General features: G+C 49.0%; 5 non-coding genes across 5 annotated transcripts; 2 read left to right on the forward strand and 3 right to left on the reverse strand.

Annotated features, from left to right (window-relative positions):
- Nucleotides 1-4,011: 4,011 nt before the first annotated feature.
- Nucleotides 4,012-4,083, reverse strand: TRNAA-AGC (transfer RNA alanine (anticodon AGC)). The gene has a single exon. It is a non-coding gene; the product is annotated as a tRNA-Ala (tRNA).
- Nucleotides 4,084-6,023: 1,940 nt separating this feature from the next.
- On the forward strand, nt 6,024-6,095 carry TRNAA-AGC (transfer RNA alanine (anticodon AGC)). The gene has a single exon. It is a non-coding gene; the product is annotated as a tRNA-Ala (tRNA).
- A 456-nt stretch (nt 6,096-6,551) lies between these two features.
- TRNAA-AGC (transfer RNA alanine (anticodon AGC)) lies at nt 6,552-6,623 on the reverse strand. The gene has a single exon. It is a non-coding gene; the product is annotated as a tRNA-Ala (tRNA).
- A 9,589-nt stretch (nt 6,624-16,212) lies between these two features.
- TRNAA-CGC (transfer RNA alanine (anticodon CGC)) lies at nt 16,213-16,284 on the forward strand. Its single transcript has one exon. It is a non-coding gene; the product is annotated as a tRNA-Ala (tRNA).
- A 3,719-nt stretch (nt 16,285-20,003) lies between these two features.
- On the reverse strand, nt 20,004-20,076 carry TRNAK-UUU (transfer RNA lysine (anticodon UUU)). Its single transcript has one exon. It is a non-coding gene; the product is annotated as a tRNA-Lys (tRNA).
- Nucleotides 20,077-21,957: the final 1,881 nt, after the last annotated feature.

Genomic DNA, 21,957 nt, shown 5'->3' on the forward strand with positions numbered 1-21,957 from the left:
CAGTGCAGCACCTGCTTGGGATTCTCTGCCCCCTCCCTCGCTTGGGTTTTCTCTCCCCCTCTCTCTCAAAAATAATAATTAAACATTTTTTTAACGTTTATTTATTTTTGAGACAGAGAGAGACAGAGCATGAATGGGGGAGGGTCACAGAGAGAGGGAGACACAGAATCTGAAACAGGCTCCAGGCTCTGAGCTCTCAGCACAGAGCCCGACGCGGGGCCCGAACCCACGGACCGTGAGATCATGACCTGAGCCGAAGTCGGACGCTTAACCGACCAAGCCACCCAGGCGCCCCATAATTAAACATTTTTTAAAAACTTTAAAAATTTTACAGTTTAACATTAGTAGCTAATTGGAATTTTAAAATTATACGTACATACGTTTAAAATTTTTTAATGTTTATTTTTGAGGGAGAGAGAGACAGTGTGTGAATGGGGGAGGGGCAGAGAGCGAGGGAGACACAGAATTCGAAGCAGGCTCCAAATTATATATTTTTTAAAATTTAATTTATTGAAGACTAAATTAGGTTCATTTGATGGTTTTCTTTTTCTTTTTCTTTTTTTTTTTTTGTCAAAAAAGTGGTAGTATCTCAATATGATGAGGATAGAAATGATTGCAAAAAATGCAGACCAAAATTGGTCCTTCTGGTTTTAGGTGGACATGTGATCTTTCATAGGTTAAGTTTGGTTTTGTAGTTTTCATTGATGGTGAGGTTCTAATGGGGTTATTTGCAGAAACGTGTTGGCTAATCAAGGAACAAAGCCATTAGAACTTAAGTTATGTTAACACCAAAACATAAAATAAATTCAAAATAAAAAGAGCTCTTTGAAAAGAAGACTGAATTAAAAAGCTATGGGAGCAGATGTTCAATATTTTACATAAGAACGTTAGTGATCCAGGCTACTTTTATAAAATGCTACCTTATTAAAAACTGTAATTGCCAAGACATTAGCGAAATGTTGCATCAAAGATATTGACCTAGAAATGTCGAATGAATACATGGCAAAATAAAATAAACTGATTTAGTATCCATAATAAGGAATACCAAGAAGGAAGTTATTGATGTCAGTGAATGAAATTGGTTTTCAGATCTGAATCTTTATGACCTTGGTTGTCATCTGCTTTCCATTTTTATTTTTAAGTTATTGATTATTTTCTCAAATTTTTATTTAAATTCTAGTCAACGTTTTTAGTATTCTAATCTCAGTAGTGAACGTATCCTTCATTTAAGAATGCTTCATACTGTTCTTTTCCTGGAGCCCTGAAAAGGTAGACATTCCAGACAGGGACAAAACTCTACCAGTAATGGTAGGTTCGCTGCAAGACTGTTTGGCAGGAGGAAGAATTAAAAGGCTCAGTTCATTGTGCAAATGGCCAGTGATGTTCAAAAATTTTCCCCATGTCACCAGTGAAACCAAGATGGCCTAATGCCAAGCAGTTTCTCATAACAACATGCACACCACGGTGACACATACACACACACACACACACACACACACACACGCACACACACTATAGAGATTCTTCTGGGTCTTTTCACTGTGCCTATGATTGGCCATCACCCCACATGCACACGCACATAACATTCAAGGTAGGAATGAATGAAAAAGGGTGTTGCTGAGTAGCATACTGGAATCCCCCCCCACACACTTCTTGAGATTTTTCCAATTACACTTTAGATTTTTATTTTTTAATTTCTAAATGAAATCACAATCAGAATAGATCAGGCAACATGGCACAGTGCAAGGATGTATGATGGTCCCATTTGGATCACCAAGTTTTGGTAACAAGCTCTTTATTAGAAAGGGGGATGTATCACAAAGTCTGGGAGACAAGCCGATTTTGATGGCACTCTCATGATTGTGTGTGTGTGTGTATTCAAGCATCTGGAGTGGAGAAACCTGAGCCAGAGACCAACTTCTGCCATGAAGGTGGAGACAATGACCTGAGAGATGAGAGGAACAGGGGAGAGAGACAGGGATAGGATATTAGGAAGACGTGAGGATCACAGGAGGAATGTTCCAGGAAGAATGTGCAAGCGGCAACTGACGTCTCCATCAGAAGAAAACAAAGTCTTTCATACAATTCATTTATACTGTAGATTTCAAGAACGTGGTCTTGCTAAAGTTTAAGAATCATTGTCATAAGGAAATTATCTTCTCAGGACTCCACAATAGATACAAACATATAGGTCATTTAGAATTTTCTTTAGTATTCCTTCGATTATTTATAACAATTTGAGAAACCCACAGCATTTACAGACTGTAGTGTGGCATAAAAACATTTCTGTCTTATGAATAACTACACATTTATAATATGTACAGAATTAAAATTAATGAAGACATTTGGAGGAAACAATAAATGCACGTGATCTTAAGACCTATGTTTGGCTGAATCGCCGGGTGTGCGGGATGGGTGGACTCAGCGGGCCTCAGGTCTCAGGAAGAGTGGACAGCACGTCTTCTGCGGCTTGGATGTTGAGGATGTTGTGTGCAACCCGGAGGCATGGGATTGCTTGGGGGCCCTTCTTGCAGAAAAGGAGCGTTTACTTTGGGTGGAACATGTCCACTAGAGCCGATGTGAGTTAGTACACAGAAAACTGGTGATTTTGCGTGACTCTCCAATGTCACCCGAACTTACGGGGCCCCGGGGGGCGGGGCAAGAGATACAAGGTTCCCACAGTCTTGAAGAAGAGCCTTCATAGCACCTCTCGATTCATACAGTGGTTTGGTTTCCTGAGAGTGGCTCATTATCTGCGACAAACACTGAATTGGCGCACAGCAAACCAATCACCTCTTTCGTGATCAACGATAGAAGCTCTTGGGCCACCTGCCTGGCTCAGTCGGTACAGCCTGGGCTGCTTGATCCCCAGGTCGTAAGTTCAATCCCCACCTTGGGTGTAGAGATAACTTCAAAACTAAGTTAGCTGCTCTTTCCCTCAAATCTCTTGCTTCGCATTCAAGTCTCTCCGTGCAATATTTTCTCCTGGTTTAGGTCAGGCATAAAGACTATTCTACTTTATAAACTGGGTTGTATGATCGAATTCATATGGATTCACCAAAGTTACTATGTTATCAGGACTGTGGATTGAAAAATTGTGGAGAAAGGTCCCGTCGCCCCACAAGCAAAAGCAATTGCCCTAAATCGGGGGAGAAGGTGAGTGGCTTCTCTGATTCTCCTGTAAGTGCTCATGGCACCTGCCGTCCGTCTTCTCTTACAGCCTTCCCAGGAGGCCGTGCTCTGCCAGCTATGCGGAGTCTGAGCTCAGGACCAGTGCGCGGGGGATGTTTCCCCCACTATGCCCCCTTCTCTTGTTTTGGAAACCAAACAGGGCAGGGAGAGCACCAAGTGCTTGCCATGAGTGGCTACCTTCGGTGTCCTTGAACATCTCGCTCTCGGTCTTTCAGGGAAGGAGCAGCCTAGGCTGGCCTCCCCCCGGTCTGTCACCCGACATGTCATCAGGGACAGCCGCAGTCCCTGACCAGGGCCCAGCAGATTATGCAGCCAGCCGGGCCACCTTCCATCACTGGGCAATCCCGTGTTCGTTGTTGCAGAGCAGAAACCTTCCTCTGAAGGTACCGAAGCAGGTTGACTTTTTCAGATTTTCTAGGCCTTTAATTTTAAACTTTCCCTCAAATCCAGGAAAACCCTGTTGACTTGGCTCCTGATGTTCGAGGTGCAGGAAAGACTAGGTGGGTATGGTTTCACTGTCTTAGCAGATGCCCTTTCCGGTCAGAGGGTTTCCTGCTTTTGGAACTCTGACTTTCCCAACTTAGTGATGGCGGAGTGAAGACCTTGGAGAATGCAGCGCTGGTTGCCGAGGGTGGGTGGAGGATGAAAAGGCTGACTTTGAACGAGCACGAATTTCTAGCTTGTGTTCCAAAGTGGCTAGAAGGTCGCCAAGATAGCATCCTCCTCCTGGGAGGATGGAGACTTGCAGACAGAAACCTGGATTTTTTTCACTCCAGGATCAAAAGATCCCTCCTCGAGGAGATGTAGGAGCCTGGGGAATGGAGGTGCCGGGGATTGAACCCGGGGCCTCGTGCATGCTAAGCACGCGCTCTACCGCTGAGCTACACCCCCGGTGTGGGCACACTTTTTTCAGAAGCATTTTCGTCACAGCCATCTACCCGCTGAGCGTCCTGAGGACACGAAGCTTTGAGCGCCGACATCCTTACACACGACTCCTTATTTCGGAACCGCCTAGACGGCGTCTCTTGTGCAGCTGCGTGAGGATGAAGGTGATGGTGCTTCCCGAGACCCGCTCATGCTCCTCAGCCCGCCCTGACCTTGGGGCCCCTCAAAGCTTCATGAGAAGACGGCAATGAGGAGCCAGGTCATAGGTCTGCCAGCACAGAAGCACAGAAACAGTGCTGCCCTAGTGACAACGAGGAGGGCTAGTCTCCTCTCTTAATTTCTCTTTTTTGAAGATTTATTTATTTGAATTCAAGTAAGTTAACATACGGTGTAGTCTTGGCTTCAGGAATGGAACCCAAGAATTCATCACTCACACACAGCACCCAGTGCTGGTCCCAACAAGCGCCCTCCTCAATGCCCATCTCCATCTGGCCCATCCCCCACCCACCTCCCTCCCTCATCCCTCAGTTTGTTCTCTATCTTTAAGAGTCTTATGGTTTGTCTCATTCTCTGTTTTTATCTTATTTTTCCTTCCCTTTCCCTATGTTCGTCTGTTGTATTTCTTCAATTCCACGGGTGAAATCATATGATATTTGTCTTTCTCTGACTTATTTATATGTATACATATCATCTTTATGCGTGTCTTTATCCATTCATCAGTCCATGGACATTCAGGCTCTTTCCATAATTAGGCTCTATCTTAATTTCTTGATACAGATCCCCACTAGCAGGAGCCAAGGCTGCTGGAGGAAGTTGCTGTCATCCCAGGGCTGGGGCAGGGGAATCACAAGAGGACCCTAGACTGTGTCTCTGTGCCAGAATGTAAGAAAGTGCTCAAAAGATGACGGTAGGCTCAAAAGGACACGGGGCCTCTAGAGAAATGTTGGAAGCCCTGAGTATTAAAATGGGAAATGAACAATGAAGGAATGTAATCTAATGGATACAATAAGAAAACCTGAGTCTATACTGGTAAGAAAGAGAGAGAAGAGAAAGCTTTCTTTATAATGGTTTGTGCGTTCCTACGTGTGGAACCGCGGATCCTCATGTGTCTTCAGTGGACGTGGCCCTGAGTTCAAGTGACGACCCACCTACACTCTGGGCTTGAACAACTTCACTATGAGTTTTGGTGTGTTCTGTAAGAAGGGGCTTATAAAGAGCAAATTCATTTCTTTCCTTCCTTCAAGTTCCCCTGGAGAGCATTTTCTTCTGAAAGAGGCTCTGTGTACACAGGAGTGTGTTTTCTAGTCTACTTTCCTGTCTTCTGTCCTTCCGGCTCTCAGAACGAGATGCAGCGTCTAGACAGAGTGAGGACCCCACCTCCCTAGACACAGATGTTTGGCACAGCAGTTTAGGGAAGAAGTGACAGACACACTTTTCTCCTCATTTCACACCAATATTGTGAAGTACTTACTCCACCTTGTCTCCCGACCTGGACCTCACTTTCCTGAGTGGCCTCACCTTACTGGTTTGTCCTTTTTTTCTTTTCTTTTGTTCTGTTCTGTTGTGTTTTGTTTGTTTTTAGTGCTTGATCCTATACAGGTACTGTTTTTGTATATCCCCCGCACCACTTTTCTTCTGAGAGCTCTGCAGATAGGAGGGAAGGAAACTGAAGAACCAAGAGAATGTTACATCCTGAAACTCTCCTTGGTGGTGGACAGGAACTTTCACTCAGGAAGACGGCTGCCCGCAGTCCTCTGAGGGTCGGACAGTTATGAGGCTAATTGTGTTAAGGGCTGTGCAGGTTGGAATGCAATGTGTCCTCTCTCGAGTGCGTCTGAAACAGCAGGGTTGTATGCAGTGGGTCCTGAGTTGTCAGCTTAAATCTTGGTGCACCTGCAGATAATAGGGGCCACCAGTATAGTGGACACCACAGGATTCCACCAGGAGGGGGTGTAGCTCAGTGGTAGAGCGCGTGCTTAGCATGCACGAGGCCCTGGGTTCGATCCCCAGCACCTCCATGCTTCCTTCCTGCAGGTTCACTTTTGACCGAACTCCACACTGATCTGAATGCCAGGACAGGCATACCACTGACATAAGATTCAGCCGTGTTGTCTTTACCTAGTGCAGGTATAATTACCGCAGTGTTGAAGCAGTCAGTTTGGAGGAATCAAGCCCTTAGGAATTGAAATGACTAAGTATTAAATTATCAACCATGCAAAGGAAAGATAGAAAAGAGTAAGAGTCCGGGGACAAATTGCACCAAATTTCTTCTCTTTTTCTCACTATCCTCAAGTGAATACACAGAGAAGAAACTTTCCCTTTTTTCCTATTCCCTGCTCTTCCCTATCCTTCCACACTGTGCCCGGCATGAAAATGCCACCAGGGAAAGAAAGAGTGAGATGTCAGGTTGGAACTCCTTCTGGAGTCAAACCCATGGAGTTCGTTCAAAAAGCTTACCCTCCCAGATGGGCATGTGGAGGTGCTGGGGATTGAACCCAGGGCCTCGCGCATGCTAAGCGCGCGCTCTACCACTGAGCTACACCCCCTCCTGGTAGAATGCTATGGTGTTCACCATACTGGTGGCGCATATTATCTGCAGTTGCGCCAAGATTTAAGCTGACAATTCCGGACCTACTGCATACAACCCTGCTGTTTCAGACGCACTAGAGAGGAGAGGTTGCACTACTATACAATGGGGTTACATAGGGAATATGTGTAGAGCTCAAGGAGATTTCCCAGGGGTACCTGTCAATGACCTCATGCACTGTGATTAAAAAGTCAATGAAAACTGTAATAACCTGATATAGGGAGCACTGCTAATGTGGCCAAACTTTTGGCAGTGTGGATGAGCCTCACTCGGCCAGCTGGAGTGCTTGTTGATGGGAAGGAAATATGGAATAGAGGTGGAGCGGACGGCTATGATGACCAATACTCGGCAGACACAAGGACTAGAAGGGCCAGAAGCACCCCTCTCTCCTGGCCTTCCTGGATTTGCAGCCTTATCCGTCCAAGTCTCTGTCTCTGGGGTTCCGTGTTCAAATTTCCCTCTTCCTATGAGGACACCAGTCCTATTGGGTTAGCACCCACCTAATGGCCTCATCTGCACCTGATTACATCTGCAAAGACCCTATTTCCAAATGAAGTGACATTCTGAGGTCCCAGGACGCCCATGAATTTGGAGGAAGAGGAACTTTCAACTGAGTACAACTACCCCATAACATAAGACTAGTCACTGTAGTTATCTTTATGACCCAGAATTTGAGTAACAGGATATCAGGGAGTATTTGTTAGGACACATAGAAACATCACCAAAAGATGGCTGACTGGGATTTTGTGTTTTCTTCATGTGGAAGTTAAATATGGTTTAAAGAGGTGTGTGAGGGTGCCAGGTAAGCTTCGACATTGTTTAAGAAACAGGGCTTCCCTTCATCAAAACTCACCCAATATTAAAACGAAACAAAACAAAACCCAAACAAAGAAACCTTTTTTAGTTTGGAGAGAATGTGTCACTGAACCCCAAGTTCATCTGCCCCTGGTTTGAAAAGCTAATACTTAAGAGACAAGATTTGACTGGAAAGGAATATGACCTTTATTCAGGAGCCCAGCAACCTGGGGAGAAGGCGGACTCTTGTCCAAAAGCCACCTCCAAGGTTTCTGCCTGGCCCAGGGATGGGGTTTTTAAGGAGACTTAGTTAATCAGTTAAGGGATGCAGTGATCTGTGGCAATTCTTGATTGTGCACAGTTTTGATGGCGACAGCTACAGACATTATCTCAGGGCTCAAGGTTGTGCAAGAGGGTTTGCTTCCTTGGTGCCCAGGGTGGTGCAGGAGAGCCTGGTGATGGGTAGGAGGCTCTGTTCTTTTTAGGAAAGAATTCATGATCTTGATCAAGATACAAGAAAAGGTTTAAGTTCATCAATGACATGGGCTAAGGCTACTTGCTCAAAGTTAAAGACGATTTGGTTGGCTGGAGGAGCTGAGGCGGCTTCACGAGGAGCAGGAGTTAAAAAAGAGAGAAGAAAGAGGAAAAGGAGAAGCAAATGGAAGAGGAAGGAAAGGGAGAACTTCCAATCCAAATGGTGATTTTTTAGCACCGAGAGAAGGAATGGCAACACTAGATTTAGAAGAAGCCGCATTGTGCTGCTTAAGCTCTAGTGGTGGAGGCTTCGACAGTACTTAAATTATCGCAGCACGTTCGAGGTCTGAAGCCATCATTCCTCAGCCCCTAAAGGAGAATTATAAACCCAGACCAGAGAAATTGGTGATTAGTGGAATTTTGAAAAAAATATATTATGCACTCATTGTGTCCCTCCAAGAAGAACAAAAAACAGCAGCTGTGCACCCATTAACTTCCACTCATTGTGTTAGAGTGGGCAGTTAATTAGGTTCTAAGAGGAAGCCTGGAGGCCAGCACGGAGGAGGCTGTGCCCAGTCATGGGGAGGGTCAGAGGCCTGTCCTGCCACACTCCCCAGAAGCCCCAGCACACCAGACGGGCCCCAGATGGTGGAGCCAGGACAGGAAGCCCCTGAGCAAGTATGGAGGAGAAGGCACACAATCCTGCTTCCAAGAAATCCCCACCCCCAGGTAATGAATATTCCTCCTGCTTGTTAACAACTGTCAATAACAGATAGAAACTCCAACCCCGGGGTGCTTGGGCTCTCACTAGCTCACCTATCTCCAGAGTGTACCTTTTGCTTTAATAAACTTTCCCATCTGTGTGGCTTGTTGACCATGATGCATGTCTGTCCTTGAATTCATTCCCCTGACAAGGCTCGGAACCTTTGAGGACTCCTTCGGGTTGGGCTGGCTGGAGGCCCCAGGACCAGGGGGCTCCCCAGTACACGCCGCAACAATTCAATTAAAGTCTTGTATCTGCTACTTATATTGAAACAATTATTGGGTTAATCACTTGACTTAAAGTGTGAATGAAGTAGTCTCTGACCTCAAGGGGTTGGGAGTACAAAAGATTACAAGGCAATTACATCAAAACCCACAAGAATCCTTGGTAACCTACTCTCCAGTCTTACCAGCTGTAGTGTGAAGCCATTTCATAACTACAAAGTTGAGAGAAGAGACCACTGGAAATAGGAGACATTTTTGTTTCGTATATGGTGGTGCTGAAGTTCTTCTTTCCCAGGAGGTATTTCCTGGGCTTTATTGATTGCAGGTGGAGAAGGCAGGCATGGTATAGAAAATAAAGCCACAAGTCAACTGTAGACAGATGACACTTGAACGTGGGTGTGGACAAGATGGTCAAGAGAGACTGGATTGGAACTGGTTTGTAGCACGAGAGAAAGAAACTGCGGAGAGGAAGAGAAAGTTCCATCTTGGGAGTTTCGTGGGTGTGGCTTGAAAATAATATAAAAAGAGGTTTTAGGCCAGTGAACGGGTGTCTGGGAGAGACTGGCCAGGCAGGTAAGGTTGTAAGAGCAGAATGGTATCATACAGTCTAGAATTTATTATACTTTCTTTATGGATCTAGGTTGAGGTTATAGATATAGTGGGTTTAACACAACGGACTTAAAAAAATAACATCTTTTTGTTAAAGTCTTACTAAATCCAGTTGATTTTTTATTTTTTTTAAGTAAGCTCTATATCCAAACACGGGGCTTGAACTCATGACCGCAAGATCAAGAGTCACATGCTCTACCAGCCGAGCCAGCCAGATGCCCCAACGGAATGGGCTTTTGGTTTAAAAAGTGAGGGTTTCGAAGAACCACAGAAAATAAGTGAAATATACATATATTTTGCAGGATGCTACAAAAAAACCTGCCACTGTCAAAGATGGTTCAATGGGAGGCTGTGTTTCTGGCATATGTGAAAGTTCTGGCTTCGGTTCCTGATGGATCTAGGGCGGCTCTGTCTTCGCCTGACTCTGGAAATAGGGAATTGTCTCCTTCCTCCCCCTGTCTTGTCACAAGATCCAGTGGGTTGTTCCTACACAGGGTGATAGGCACAACATAAGAAAGAAATGAGTGTAAAGCCACAAGTAGCCACCAGATTAATCAGCTTTTCCAATCAGAGCTACCATTTTGCAATATTGCTGAAGAGAAAGGAACATAGAACTTTCCTGAGAGAGGAAAAAGAACTTCTGAACTCCCTGCGGGTCCTTGCTGTTACTATTTTAATTTTTTTTTTACATTTTTATTTATTTTTGAGAGAGAGACAGGGCACGAGTGAGGGGGGGAAAGAGAGAGGGAGACACAGAATCTGAAGCAGGCTCCAGGCTCCAAGCTGTCAGCACGGAGCCTGACGTGGGGCTGGAGCCGACTGAGCCACCCAGGTGCCCCCTTGCTGTTACTATTTTAATCTATACAAACTTCATTGCAGACTTGATCGCTGGGGTCAGACATCTCGACCCTGAGTTGGTCATCCATATTAGTGACTTAGGTGGGCATTACTGGCAGGAAGCATGACACTTCTTTTCACTGTAGAGCCTACTACATCTAAGTAACAATTTATAGAGGTTTCAGAAGGCTCTAATCTCTGAGTCGGGAACTCTGTAGATATCTCTTATCCTAAGGATGAGGATCCTAAGGATCCTAAGGCCCTCCATGAAAAGGAGGGCCCTTGCAGACTAGGTGGTAAGAAGGGCTCAAAATTATCCATTGGTATCAGAAGATAAGGGTATTGATCCAATTTCAATTGTGAGCTCTTAATTTTCTAGTTGGAATTAAACATTTTATCCATTAAGCTACATTTTTAATTCATGCCCAAGTTTCTCGATGCTAACACAAAGCCCAAAGCCACATAACGGTGTCAAGAATTTTCTGTTTCTTGCTTCTAATGCAGAAACAAATTACCCTAAAAACAACAAAAACCTGGAAGAAATCCTGTTCATGCCTCTGTACTTACTAGCATAATACACAGTAAAACCTTGGATTGTGAGTAACTTGTTCTGTGAATGTTCTGCAAGGTAAGCAAACATTTCTAATATGTTTTAACTTGATAAACAAGCGATGTCCCAGAGTATGAGTCGTCTGTGACACCAAATATCACGTGATCACAACTGAGCCAATGGCGCGCTCTCTCTCTCTCTCTCTCTCTCTCTCTCTCTCTCTCTCTCTCTGGGATTGTGGGTGATCATCTCCCATGCTCAGATGCTGGGTCTCGGGCTGCTGTGTTTGGCAGAAATCAGTGATTTTTCAGCACGTTGGAAGGTGCCCGTAACTGGCACTAGTGTATTTTTTGTTACTTCCAAGCACCTGTGGACAGTCCTTTGCTTTTCCAGAAAAGTGAGCTTAGGAATGCTTTGCTTCATTCTAGGTCAGGCTGCCTGCAGATGTAGACCCTTTCCTCTGCTGCCTCGTCGCCAGTTACATTAAATACAGTCTGTGACGAGTATTTTAATTAAATTTAAGTATTATATTATTAATACTGTGCTGTAGTCAACATCCGTGCAAGCATATACAATGGCCCCCGTGCAGGAAAAGGTTCCGTTGAACCAAAAGATAGCAGTGATTCCATTACTGATAGTGAAAGTCGTCCTATGCAATAATCCTCCTCTCTTGTCTCCCTCACACCAGCCACCAAGATTTTCAAAGGTAAGTGCAGGTCAATTTGTTTTTCTTTATATTTTGTATTTTCTTTATTATTTTGTATTATATTACAGTATTGTCATTAAACACCGTAATCATTTTTGTATGAATATCTTTGGGTTGTGGAACGAATCATCTGAGTTTCCATTATTTCTTATGGGGAAATGCGCTTTGATATACAAGTGCTTTGGATTACAAGCATGTTTCCAGGACGACCTATGCTCAGAAACCCAGGTTTTACTGTAAGTCTGGTCAAGCCACCTAGAGGTCTTTTAAGTGAATCCCTCACTCCCCAAATCCAACATGGCTGCAAATCCTGTGTCAGTCTACACTCTTCCTTGTTCTCAAATCTGTCTTTCCATTTTCATGCCTACATCCACTCTTTTGGTCACCCATCTAAATCTTGTAAGTCTCTAAAGAGGATTAGTGGGTTGCCTACATTGGAACAATGGTGTTCTCATTCTATTGCAACTCTGGCTTTGCCCCCTCAAAGTCTTGACTTCAGAAACCAGTTGAGAAGAGATGAGGCTGTATGCACAGAGATGCCCACACTATCAACACCATAGTGAGTTTCCTAAGAGAAAGCCAGGTTTCAATTAGCTTCTTCTAAGACTTAGAAATGTGTAGGGGAAAAGAAAGAGTAGCTTGAACAGGGCCTGAAATCCTGAAGTCTCGCACCAAAGACTAAACCTTCACCAACAGAGCCATACCACTCCCTAGGCAAAGAGATCATTGATGTCTAGTCAAGCGGATTTTTGCCTTGTACTTTTTCTTTATTCCAGGTTTTCATGTGGATTTTGCCCCCACTCATACCAGAGATGTTCAAGCCTGAATGCCGCAGTCAACACGCTCCCCACACAGGGACACGTGGGGTTTCAGGAAAGCTGGCTTCATGTGGTTCTTGCAGGAGCTACCAGTAGCAGAGGCTCCTGCAAGGAGGTCCCCCCCACCAGCCCGCGCATGCTCACAGTGTTCTCCAGCAGCAGCACGAGCAGCCTGGCACTGCCCAAGCCACGACAGCTCTGGACTCTACAAGTCAGGTCTTCCTGTGGGACAAATGTCGTCATCACCTTCTCTTTCCCGGAGACATCGCCCATTGTTTTGTATTCAGAAGATGGGGAGAAGGATGCGGTGGGCCACCTGTAGATACGTCTCCTTTTGGATGATGGCGCTTTTCCAGTAAGTTAACTGAATGCAATTTCTGGGTGCTTGACCTTCCAGGCTAATGGTTCCCGAACTGGCTGATTACCAGAATCACTGGGGAGACTTCAAAGTCACGGAAACTACTGATGGGTTTCCTCAACGGTGTCCAGCACTTCTTCCACAACCCAGGGCTCTGCGTTCTATGTGATGAAGCTGAAGACTTCTCTAGACCTCTGGAGGTTTTCCAAGGTCTTAGATTTTGCAAAGGTTTTGTAAAACCTAGTGTCCCAGCTCACGTATTTGCCTCTCTGTGCTTTCTTTATTTAGGCAAGAATCTGTCCAAACGAGGCTCTGCGATAAATTGTAGCCTTTTCTTCCTTTCCTCTTCCTTCGTCTTTGTATGGGGGTCTCCTGAACTAGAGCTGAAGCATCCACTAACTGGGTCTACACCAGGGATTACTAGAGCAGTGACTGTGAAACACACTGTTCTCCACCTAGGACCAAGTTTTGTGACCAATTCAGTCCTCTTCTGTCTCATCTCCCCCACAGTAGCCTAGATTTTGAGATCTGTGTTTACCTCACGCATCTCGCCATGCTTTGTCTCTCTCCAAGGTTCGTACTTTATTCCACTTGTATCTTTTCTCCAACCTGGATGTAATTTCCCCGAGGTGACACACTGCTGATCTTCTATCTGCCCCTCTGCACTATCTTCCCGGTTATCAAAAACCAGAAAATTAAAATTAAATTAAAAACCACCAAATCGATAAAATCACATTTAGTACGAGTTTATTGTGCATACATAACAGCTCGTGAACTGGGAGCTTTCAGATGTAAAGCTGATACAAAGCTCAAGGCATGACATCACAGGACGGCTTATAACGTGAAAGTGGGGAAGCCCTTTAATTTTTTTTTTAATTTTTTTTCAACATTTATTTATTTTTGGGACAGAGAGAGACAGAGCATGAACAGGGGAGGGGCAGAGAGAGAGGGAGACACAGAATCGGAAACAGGCTCCAGGCTCTGAGCCATCAGCCCAGAGCCTGACGCGGGGCTCGAACTCACGGACCGCGAGATCGTGACCTGGCTGAAGTTGGACGCTTAACTGACTGCGCCATCCAGGCGCCCCAGCCCTTTAATTTTTTAAAATGCTTATTTATTCTTGAGAAAGAGAGACAGAGGGAGGGGCAGACACAGAATCCGAAGCAGGCTCCAGGCTCCAAGCTGTCAGCACAGAGCCTGAGCAGGGCTTGAACTCACTAATGGTGAGATCATGACCTGAGCTGAAGACTGACGCTTAGCCGACTGAGCCGCTCAGGTGCCCCGATGAAGCTGTTTAATTTTTATAGGGATTGGGTATTGCAGTGATTTCCAGATGGCAGGGATTGGTTAGAAGTGATTATATTACACCATTTTTAAGCAGATGACTTGGTTCTTTTCAGGCATTTACAAGGGACAACCCACATTACGCTTGTGTTCATGAGATAGGCTGCATTTACCTTGGCTTATGTGGCTTATGTGGTCCTGTCTGCTCAGGCAATTTTCAAGTCTGGTCTCTATTTTGTATTTAATTTTAACAGGGTCTTCCTTGCTTAGAAGTCACAACAGAAGTTGAAAGAAAAGGGAACTGGAGACAGAGGTGAATATTCCACCTGGGACTCCCCCTGGTACTTGAGCTGACCTTGGAGTCGGTTGCACTCAGGGGATCTTGGCCGCGGGATCTTTGGTCTAGCATTCAGATACCCTTCTCACTGCAGAGGCGCAAAAAAGATTCAGGCCAAGATTTTGTGAACTAGTGAAGCTAAATACAGCAAACCTTGTTCTACCAACTGTGAGATCCTAGGATAACCTCGTAGGCAGGTCAACCATCCATTGTAGAGGGTTTGCTGGAGTGTGGGGTGTACCCAGGTGCCCAGCTCGGGCTCACCTGCAGGAGAGGCTGGGTGTGTTCCTGGATTCCTTCAACACAGCTTCCCTCTTTCCCCTTCAAGGTTGTGCACGTCCAAGCAGCATCAGCACAAGGAAGACCAGAAGGAGTGAGCAGGAAGAAAGACCACGCTCACTCGGGGGTCTCTGGAAAGGAGAGGAATAAGGATGCCATCGCCCCCACAAAGAGGCTCATGCCCCTGCCCATGGCGCAGCTCACCAATGAACCGGAGAGAAAAACAAAGACCAAAGAAGAGGACGGCCCTCGCACAATGTTTGTTAAATTTCCTCCTGGGTTCTCAGTTGCACTTGTGTGAAGCTTGAGGCGCAGAAGACGTGCCCACTGATCGATCGTCCCCTCCTTTTCCTTAGTCCAGATCAATCACCAAACGTGACAGGGTATGGACTCCAACTTCTGAGAGAGGGAGCAAGGGAAGGATTTCTCGAGGAACGCAGTGCTTGCTGAACTGTTCTGAACACGGAAACTATCAGTGTCCATGAAGGTGGAGGTGTGGCCGAAATACCCCGGGAGAGCCCGGGAATGAAGGTCTAAAAGTCCGAGATCTCCCATTTGGAAGGCCAGGTGTCTCCTTACGTGTCACCTGATTGCAAACATCCAGACGCGCTCGTGTCTCCGGTAAATCTTGCAGAGAATCAAGGGGGTGGGGGGCGGGGCCCTTCAATTACACTTAACGTCCTCGGGTCTTTAAACGCAGATCCACCCGAAGGACATCCGTCAGCACTCCACGGGGCTCAAGTCGGTAAGCAGGCCGCCGAGCGAACGGCCTCTTCCTCGGTCTTTCGCGGACAGACCACTCCCGCTTGCTCTTCGGGGTCCAGGATCCCACCCCCACCCCCACCCCCAAGCACCCAGGGCACCACTTGGAGGTCTCCCCGCGTTCCTTGATTTTGTTCTTTCGAATATCTGCACCCACAGCAGGCTTTCCGCTGGGTCAGCGGGTGTCCCAGGGAAGGACTTTGCCGGCTTCGCTCGGTGCCCCAACTTTGCTCGGCTGCCCCCTGCCTGCCCTGCGCCCCGGTTCTTCCCTCCAGTGCGGGACGAAGTCACTTCAGTTAAAGTGGAAGCAGTTCTGAGGCTGTTGTTCGTACAACCCCTTGTGGACCTGACCCTCGGGAGGGGGACCCACAGGGACAGCGGGGCGGACGCGGACGTCTCCCAGCGCGCGGCGCCAGAACACGCAGGTGCACCTGCGGCCGCAGCGGCGCGGGGCGCGTCCGTCTGAACGTCTGCGCTGCGGTCCGGGTGGGAGACGCGAGCTTTCCCGGCGGAGGCCACGCAGACCCTGCCCTGAGGAGCGGGCCCGGAGCAGGTACCCGGGTTGGGGTGGGCGGCTCTCGGGTCGGCAGGGGCGCTATTCCGACCAAGCCGCTAAATGCTCTCCAGTTTGGCGAGTTTGGAAGCAGCGAAGTTTAGCCCAGTAGACTCTGCCGGCCGGTTCTTAGATGGTAAAAAAAAAAAGGAAAAATAAAAGTGCTATTTTATGAAGCAGGAGACAGGGGCGCAGGCCGGGGGGTGTAGCTCAGCGGTAGAGCGCGTGCTTCGCATGTACGAGGCCCCGGGTTCAATCCCCGGCACCTCCAGCCCGAGTTTTCTCCGGGATCAGGGAATCTGCAGGCTTGTTTTTATTGTCACGCACCACGCCCGCCCCGCGCCGCAGCAGGTGAAAGAAGGAACCCCGCCCACCACGCGACCTCCTCCGCGGTCTAATTACGGACGGCGTCCGGAAAGGGCAGGACGCGCACAGGACAGGGAAGACGAAACCTGAACCCGCGTTCAGGTCCTGTTCTGTGACAGCAGGGGGTCTGACCCCACACCGCGACCCTAGGCCTCTGCGTGTCCCGCGCGACCACCGCCCGTCACCGCATGGCTGGGGTGCGGGGGCCGGAGCCCAAATCTGCTGGGGGGCGACCCGGAAAACACCCCGCGACCCAACCGCTGCGCTGGGGGCCGCGGACTCGGGAGAAGCCCCACTTAGGAATGGGGGGCGGATTTCCTCAGGCCTCGTCCGGGGGGTGGGGTTCCCTCGGGTCTCGGCCCCGGGCGGGGGGTTCCTTGGGCCTCGCGCCGGAAACCCCCGAACTGCGCACGCGCGCAGCTGGCATAAAATCCTCGCGTGTCCACGAGCAACCCTTCCACGCCGCCTCCACCCGCGCACGGGGTTCTCGCTCCTCAGGTGCGAGTCCCTGTCGGGGTGACCTGCTTGACCCGAAACGCGGTCCCTGCCCTCCCGCCCCAAACCAAGTCCCCGCGTCCCCAGCCCATCCGAGAGTTTCCACCTGTCGCTGTCCTGGAAGTCTCCTGCCTTCTGCCCCACTTGGCGGTCTTCTGGAAGGTCACCGCGCACTCGTGACGGATTCAGTAAGTTTGCATCACCTCAACCGGCTTCTTCAACCGTTTCTGGCACTTGTTTCTAGAACGCTAAGGAAAGTCATAAAAGGGAACACACGTGTTAAGGTCCCAGCAAGGATCGGAGAGAGAGATGAAGCCCAGAGGGGCAGTGTGTGTGTGTGTGTGTGTGTGTGTGTGTGTGTGTGTGTGTGTAAGAGTGGTTGTGGGCACACGGAGGGAAGGGTGGGAATAGATAGATGTGTAAGTTCCCTGTGTTTCCTGAAACAAACAGGGCGTGGGTAACAATTACAGAACTCCTTCATTTCTAAACATGATTCTACGTTGGGTGGATGTATCACAATGCGTTACATTTTCATTTTCTTTCGGGTGCTAGTCGGTGTATCACAGGGTAGGAATTCTGCAAAACCCGAGTCTCAAAACAAGCTTTGCTGTCCCCTGAGTACAAACAAAATCTCCCCTCGCCCAGGCTACGGGGCCAGGAGGGGTGAGGCTGGGCCGCTCCCAGGCAAATGGAACAGACACGGGCTCAGGGGGCCCTGTTGTTACAGCAGCTGTCACCTGTGTGTCCGTCACACTGTCACCTGTGTGTCCAGCAGCTGGCACCGCCTAGAGCACAGGCGTCCCAGGCGCCCAGACCCTCCCAGCTCAGAAACACTCTTCGGACGCCGCGTCTGTGTCAGGGCGCGAGGGCTGCTCTCAGATTCCTTTTCAAGTGACCTGGCTGTTGTCTTCAATTTTCCTTCTGGTGATTCTTGGCAGAGACGAGAGCTGCCACTCGGTGTTTTCCCTTCCGGGAGCACCTAGGTGCTTCCCGTGACTCTTCGTAACCTCCCGGGGTTAAGTAGGAAGGCTCTATAGGGCCTCAGGCTGGGCACCGGGGCAGAGCCGCGAGAGCGCCTGCAGCGCTGGGACCCCGCCAGTGTCGTCTCCGAGGGAATCCACGTGCTGGGCGCGCTTTTGGGGAAATGGCTGACAGCTGGGGCCCCCGCCCACACGGCCAGGCCACGAGACGCAGATGGCCCTCCAGGTCTGTCAGTCCCTGCGGGCTCAACCTCCGTGGTTCCGCGTGTTTCCACGCCGTCATAGCGGGGTCACTGACGCCCCACTGCTCCCGGCTCCCACAGGCCTGCTAGAAAATGCGCAAGAAAGGGTACAAAGGGAAAAACTCAGTTGTCTCTGGAAGTCTGGGTCCAGATGGGAAGAGAAGACCGAAAATCTTCATCCACTAACGGAAACGGGGCGGGGGGGGGGGGGGGAAGACTACGTTTCTGGCAGTCCTGGAACGCGATGGACTTGAACCGGGTAAGAAACACCACCTGCGGGCGATGGCCGCGTCCGCGGAGAGCTGGCGTCCCGAACCGGGTTTCCACCTGTAAGGGGAAGGCAGAATGGTGACGCTGAAGTGACGGAGCCCTGAGCGCTGGACCGGGGGGTTAGGAATTTCTGGAAAACAAGAACGGCTGCTTGAAGCTGGTTTTGGAGCCTGGGGTTCGCTGTTCCTGCTTCAAGGGTCTTTCTGCGGCGGTCGGCTGGCGCCGGGTCCCACTGATCCGTCGAGAAAGCGTTTCCGTTCCATCGGGGAGCCGGGCGCGGGGCGCAGGGAGAGGGCGCGGGGGAGCGGGGCGTGGGGCCGGGGCGCGGGGAACCGGGAGCACGGCGCGGGGAGCGGGGTCCAGGGCGCGGGGTTGACGTGAGGGCCCGTGCGGGCGGCGCGGCCACAGCCGGACCCGCGGGCGCCCGGGGGACGCTCTCTGCCTTAGGCCACCGAGAGTCGTAGCCCCGCGGGGCCGCACAGAAAGATTTACTACTGAGAAGCTCCCCGGACTGAAAATCTAGCAGAGATCCGGGAAGCCCCGACTCCGAGACCTTGGGACCCCGGAACCCGGTAGCCGTGGACCGCGAAATTAGGAAGGCTTCCTGGAGGAGGAGGCGGAAGGAGAGAGGAGTAAGGAGTGGGTGATGCGAACGAGGGCGGAGGCGCGGTGAGGCTGCCACCCGGTGACCTGGGGACACCGGGTCCAGGGGTCTCGACGCAGCCGGACCCGAAGATGCCCGGGAAGGTTCTGGGTCTCAGGAGAAGGAATCCAGCACAGACGCGACACAAGCAGGAACGTTTACTGAAGCGGATAGTACAGTCTGCAGATGTGAGAGCAGGTGTGTGTGTGCGTGTGTGTGTGTGTGTGTGTGTGTGTGAGAGAGAGAGAGAGAGAGAGAGAGAGAGAGAGAGAGCGAGCGCGCGAGGACGAGCCGCCATCCCCGAGGGGTTGGGTTCCCCTCCCCCATGTTTCACCGCCGGTTGGGAACCGGGGGACAGAATGTTCAGGACTCGGGGCTGGTCTCCCACGTTTCCTCTCTTGCTCAGAGCCTCCCGTGCTGGCGCCGCCACGCGGGGCCCGTCCGTGAGACGGGGCTTCTCGGGGAGCGCGGCCCGGACGCGCCTCTGACCCCCGCTCCCGCCCCACCCCACCCCCGCGCGGCTGGGCACGGCCTCCTCCGCGCCGGCCTCCAGGCTTCCTCTTCGAGCCTAAGGAACCGCCACCCGACAAGGCGCGGAGGGTTTGCGTGCGGATCTGTAGATGGGAGGAGGATGTGGATAGGTGGGTGGGAGGCCCGGCCGGCTCCGCATCTTTTCTCTGCCCTCCAGGTACGAGGAAGGACCGGTGGGGCGGACACTTCTGTCCCACGAGAAAATCCACCCGTTTTTACCCAAACTGTGGGATTTGAGGTCGTCGGGGGCGGGGAGGTCCTTCCCAACCCCACTCCCGCCTTGGTAAAGGGGACCCCATCCTCCTCAGAGGAGGCACCACTCTCCGCCCTGGTGCAGCGGCCCTCACCCGCCCCAGTCGGAGCACCACTCCCCCGCCTGGATCCAATCTGCTTGACACGGGAGGGGAGAACTGTTCCAGCACTTTTTGGATGTGAGAATTCAGGGGAAAAAGGTCAACTTCTCCGCCCGAGCAGGGACTTGAACCCTGGACCCTCAGATTAAAAGTCTGATGCTCTACCAGCTGAGCTACTCGGGCTCCCGTACCGGGACTCCTCTGACCGCCTAGGAAAGGTCAGGGCAGTCGCCTGATGTTGACCGTTGTTTTTTTTTTTGTTGACAACGTGTCGAAAGCAGCCGCTTGCACGCGGAACTCAGGTGCCCCGTGTGGGATAAATGGGGTCCCCTTTATTAAGGCGAGGGGTGGCGCCCCGTCTGGGGCGGATGGGGTCCCCTTTACGAAGCTGTAAGAAAAGCACCTCTCGGGGCGCCTGGGTGGCGCAGTCGGTGAAGCGTCCGACTTCAGCCAGGTCACGATCTCGCGGTCCGGGAGTTCGAGCCCCGCGTCGGGCTCTGGGCTGACGGCTCAGAGCCTGGAGCCTGTTTCCGATTCTGTGTCTCCCTCTCTCTCTGCCCCTCCCCCGTTCATGCTCTGTCTCTCTCTGTCCCCAAAATAAATAAACGTTGAAAAAAAATTAAAAAAAATAAAAACGTTGAAAAAATTTAAAAAAAAAAAAAGAAAGAAAGAAAAGCACGTCTCCCGCTGGTCGGTACGTTGTGGAATTTCCTCCGGAAGTGAAGAAGAACTCCTGAATTCCTTCTGATAAGATGCTTCATATTTCATACTCTTCTACAATCTTTTTTCTTTCTGATATCTAAAGGCTGATACATTTTTTCTGTGAATGATCCAAGATTGTCTTCTAACCAAATCATTCACTCATAAAATGGGTGTGTTAAGATTGGAAAGAGGTTTCTGACTTTCTGCCAGTACATATTCCCTCCATGACTTCCTGCAGGCAGAAACCCATATTTAAATTTTCCACAACCCTCGGAATCCCTTAATATTCCAGAAATTACTTTGCAATCCACTGGGGAGAGAAATTCTTGGGTTTACACACACACACACACACACACACAAATACATTCAGAAGGTTGATAATATACTTTTTAAAAGCTATTCGAGTATGTATTTGCTTTAAAAACAAAATGTGTAACAGTAAAAAGATAAGATATATATTTGAAAAGAGATTCAGATATATGTACTTTCAACAAGGGAAGTTATCATAAACAAGGTGAAATTCACATCTGAAAGGACACTTAGACATACATTTGAAAAGGTAGCAACTCATAGTATATATCTTGGGGCAGTTGAAATAAAGGAAGTTTCCAAAGGAATTTTTATAGCTTAAAGTAGACTTACGGGTTCTGGGTTGGGGGTGGGGGGCGGTCAGGATAGTGTTAAGCTAAGGTTCCCTTTTGCCCCCAGCAAAGTGCCATCATCTAGGCAGCTGAACTCCTAGAGGGAGGTCACTCTGCCGGTTTCAAGGACTTGTCCATGGCTGTAGTCAGTAAGGGAATTTAGTTTTTCATTTGCCTTAGTTTCCCACATCACCATGGCAAGCACTTAAGCCCCTTTCCTTTGTTCTTGGGCAGCCAGGAGTGTCCGAGGAATATCATACATGTCCCACCTGGGGGGGGGGGCGGGGAACGGGTGCTGTAACCTGTACTTTGCCCTCAGCTTGCCCCACGCTCCCTCATCAAAGCCAGTGAGTTGTAATCTTCCATTATGGGTAAAGATGGTCCATTTAATAATTGAAGAGACAGAATTTGGGTAGTAACCTGGAGAAAAAATTGATTCCATATTCCACAGCATATAGCAGAATGAATTCCAAATAGTGTTTCCAGTTGTGATTCAAAAATCCAAAATTATTTAAAGAAAAATATTGACAAATTTTATTTCAAGAGAGCATCTGAAAGACTGGTCAGAGTATAGTAGTTTTTCTTCAGTATATTTACTCTTTTCCTACTTTCCAAATTTTATACAATAAATATGTACTATTAGAATAATCATGGAGTCAAACAAAACAAAACCTTCTGTAGGACAGAGTGAAAACCCACAAGCAAAGTCAAAGAGAAATCT

This window comes from Prionailurus viverrinus, chromosome B2 (assembly GCF_022837055.1).
Source record: "Prionailurus viverrinus isolate Anna chromosome B2, UM_Priviv_1.0, whole genome shotgun sequence".
In the NCBI taxonomy this organism is placed as follows: domain Eukaryota; kingdom Metazoa; phylum Chordata; class Mammalia; order Carnivora; family Felidae; genus Prionailurus; species Prionailurus viverrinus.